Source organism: Coffea arabica, chromosome 4e (assembly GCF_036785885.1).
Source record: "Coffea arabica cultivar ET-39 chromosome 4e, Coffea Arabica ET-39 HiFi, whole genome shotgun sequence".
Lineage (NCBI taxonomy): Eukaryota > Viridiplantae > Streptophyta > Magnoliopsida > Gentianales > Rubiaceae > Coffea > Coffea arabica.
Genome location: NC_092317.1, coordinates 46601552 through 46605726, shown reverse-complemented (window position 1 = coordinate 46605726; position 4175 = coordinate 46601552). Strand labels below are relative to the sequence as shown.

General features: G+C 36.2%; 1 long non-coding RNA gene across 1 annotated transcript; it reads left to right on the top strand.

Annotated features, from left to right (window-relative positions):
• Window positions 1-852: 852 nt before the first annotated feature.
• Window positions 853-3900, top strand: LOC113739475 (uncharacterized). Its single transcript, XR_011813771.1, has 3 exons — window positions 853-1019; window positions 1383-2721; window positions 2807-3900. It is a non-coding gene; the product is annotated as an uncharacterized lncRNA (long non-coding RNA).
• The last annotated feature ends 275 nt before the right edge of the window (window positions 3901-4175 follow it).

The following is a 4175-nucleotide window of genomic DNA, read 5'->3' as shown; positions in this document are numbered from 1 at the left end:
GGTGCTAAATTGGCGATATTGAGTGTCAAAATCTAAGCATATAGCCCGAAACAATTTTCAACTCTTAGTTACAAAATTTGCTTTTGTTTGACAAAGACCCACAAATTCAGATTGATTTATGTTGATAACTTTTCCCTAATTAAGAAAACTTCAACCTTACAAGAATATTGAAGGAGAAGAATAAAACAATGCAATGCCTCATGACCACCAATATCCTTACGTGCTATTCTAATCTTGATGGACCAAGTCATGAAAGTAGCCTAAATGTGAAATTGCTTGTGCTTTATGGCTTAAGTTCTCTTGGGCGAAAAGTGCAAGATTATCTAACACAATAATAGTACGTATTTTCTTCTAGCCTTCTAGAAATGAAAATACATGAATGTACAAGCCCAAAAAATAAATTCTTTTCTCACAGGGTTATCGTTATCGTTTTACTTTTTATCAAGAAAAGGTCAAGTAATCTTAGCTCGAATCACCGTCACAGGTCAAGATACGTTTGAAAACCACATGTTTTAGCTCGAATCACCGTCACAAGTCAATAAATTTATATTTCCTTTCAAATGAGGAAGAAAACAAGAAATATAGACAAAGACCTCGACCCCACAGCCCATATCAAGCAAGCAATTTAGTTGTGCTTTTTAATAGACAATGATGTGCTCAAAAGTCTAAAACAAGTATTTGGGCTTGAATCCTGGACCCAGGAGCCCAAATTCAGTAAAAAACGAGTTCTGCATCCGACTCACGAAGTGAATAGATATTTTGGTGGTTGGGCTGAAGGACTAATTGGGCCGTCTCCTTCTTCTTCGTCTCTTCCTCCTATGAAGCTAAAAGCTTTTTCTCTGCAACACTTAACAGTGAAATTTTTCTGATTTTTTTGCTGAATTTTATACCTTTTTGATGGTTGGGATTTTCAGAGAAGGCCACAGTTGGGAGGTCGCTGCGTTCAACTGTCTATAGCCCTTGAGAGCTTTACAGCTACAACTGTTATTCAATAATTAGAGAACAAGAAGAATCAACAGGTAATTGCTTCCCCATCTGCTTTTGTTGCTTCTTTGCAGTAGAAACCTCAAATTCCAAGTCAATGTATATCTTTTGTTGTTAAAATCTTTTCTGCATTATTAAATTCTAGTGTTTCTTGGCCCCATTTGCAATCCCACTTTCTTTTTTTTTTCTTTTTTTTTTTTGATGACACAAATTTGCATGCATTGTTTAGAATTTAGAAACAGAACAATAATCAACTGTTGCTCGAATTGTTAAATTTGACATCCATCTTTATAAATTAAACCTTCACTTTTGTAAAAAGATGGTAGATTAACCAATGATTGCTGGTATATCTAATCATCTTGTCGTGCTGGACTTCTTGTCGTGCAAAATGTTAGCAGATGTCCATATCAATACAATGTTATCAGGAATTCAAAATCTTAGACACGATAAGAATACCAATGTTGGCTGCTGGAGCCAAACTTACGTATCTTCTTCTGGATGGACCTTCTCTCCAGGTGTTCAATTTTACTACTACTATGTCTCTTTTTTCTTGTGTCTTTAAATTACATCGAATTAGATATCATCCTACTCTAACCCAAGTAAATGTTGAACTTGGGCATGTCTTTTGTCAGCAATTGCTAACTGATTTTATATCTTTTAATGGTCGTCTACTACTACTTCCAAGTAGTATCTGGCTGCAGGTAACGAAGATATTCCCCTGAGGCTTCCAAGTCAAATTCAGTCCTTGACACATCTAAAATTCACCAGTATTAGATATGATTTCAAGGAGACTGCTTGCATTCTTACTTTGGAGTTCCTGCAACTTGTCTAAGTTGGGAGTTTCGCTAAAATTTAAGCATGGTGGTACAATTAGTATTGTTAATTTGTAGAATAGTTAATCCATGCTTGTGATTGTGATTTCATCAACTTTGTCTTCTAGGCCCTTTCCTGTGGGATTGCATCTGACGTGAAAGTTGCAGATTATCTGAAAGAACGCGTGAATTTGATGAAAAGAACTATAAGAGAAGGACTTCAAACTGCACTGGTGAAGCACTTTTGGGGGTTCAACAGCTGAACTGATTGTTGTGAAGCTTTTATTGGCCTATTTCCCATCACTTGAAAGAATCCATGGTATTAATGTCCCATGGATTCTCATAGCATGTTTTGCTTTAATGCGATGAAATTTTAGCCTTATCCTGTGCTAAATAGAGCCTGGCACCTTGTGATAAGTTCTAGGCAGGTGCATAGTCTTCTAGCTATCACCCATCTAGAACATTTATACTCTGCATGGACAGGGTTCTATTAACCATTGCAAAGCAAACCCTTAATATGCTTGAATACATTGAACTGCCTTTAGCCAATTGGAAAGTGTACGTGTCTTGCCTTTTTTTCATTGTATTCACCTGTGGTGCTTGTCGTCTTCTGTAATCTTACTGTTCTTATTTTTCTTGATGATCTTTATGAGTTTGGTAATACTCATGCCTTGGGCAGAATCCCTTAACTTTGCCTCACCATTCATGCTCTTCTCTAAATTTGTGCTTTTGTAACCTTAACTTTTCGATGCCAATGAAAAAGTTGATTTCTCTCTTACTAATAAGAACATGATTGCACTCTACCATGCTCTTTACTGAAAATTGAGTGGGATTCGAAGTTGACAGTAACTTTATTTGATGGGTCAAGACCTGATTTTATTCAAGATTTTTGGGTGTGGTTATGTCAAGGACTACCAATATGCAAGTGAGCCCTTACTCTTATGTTTTTTGATAAACTTATGCATACAGTTGATGTACCTAACTCAACACTATCTTATCTTTTGTGGCAGGCAAGGTTTTTGTCCATGTGGCTTCAGCACCTGATTGTGTCTAAATCAGATCTATAATCCATTATGGCTTCTGAGATGGTCAATGATTACTGCATTACCATTTTTGCCAAATCTTTCAGTTGCCTTTATTCATATTTATTCACAATATTTTATTGCATTGTACTTATTCTGTCAAGTTCTTTCTGTCTCTGCACAACGTTGATTGTTTCAGTACCTATTTGCAAAGTTTATGGCTATCAATGGTTGGCCCGGAAAATTAAGTTAATAGATGACGGTAAAAAAAAAAGAAAAAGAAAAGAAAATTTCTCAATTTGCCATGTTCATATTGCTCCAGTTGAGTGCTTTTGATAGCTTTATTTTGCATATTTAGCAGTTCAAAACTGCCTGCTTTCTTGTATGAATTTATGCTCTTTTTTTCCAGGTTTTCTTCGGCTTAATTGTTTGTCTATTTTCTTGTACTTTGCTGATAAGGTCAGTCAAGAACACAGCACGGTATTGTTTATCCATATGATGGGGACTTTCTAATTCCTTTGGAACTCAGACTGATACTTACAGGTTATGGATTATTGTGTTGTGCTTGCTGTTGTATTATGCAGGTGTTGTGCTGTCACTGTAATTGTCAATTATCATGTTGGTTTGGCATTCTGATCTGATATAAAGTTCAGATGCTTTAGAAATTTGTTGCTTATTTATGGCACATGTATAGCAGGAAAGGGATGTATCCTTTGGTCATGTGAACCAATATTCTTTCCATCTTTAGTTCCTTTCTTGAAACAGTCATTGAAAGTACCTTCTTTCTTCCATTTCTAATTGGTTCTTGCAGCTGTTACACCAAGGATTCTTGAAGACCGCCTTCTTGTGGGAAGATTGGCCTTGATCTTTTCTAGATCCTATGGGTAGCATATGCCATTTACACGTTAACTATGTTACTTAGCAATAATTATTACTCTTTCCTTGAGAACTTTTGCCTTGGCATGAGAAGTTTATTAGTTAGTTTGATGATTTCATCTCTCTTTTTTCTTTCTTATGTTTTATTTTTTTGGGGGTTTGAAATGTATATAAATGAAGGCCTAATACTAATGCTTTTCCTGAAAGCCAGCATACTGCTAATACTTTGTCAACAATCTGGTATTTTTCGCCTGGAGTGTGTCGTGTGGGGCCGCGGCATATTCCTCCGGTTTGGTGTGTTGGCTCGGGTCCAAAGTGGCTCGAGTCGGGGCATGTTTTGGGTCAAAAAAAAAAAGAATCTGGCATTTTGGTAGGCATTGCTTATATATGGAATTGAAAGTAAAAGGACCTAATGGATTTTCTACCACAAAAAAAAAACACTAATTATTGGTATTGATGGGTTGGGTACTCAACTCATTGG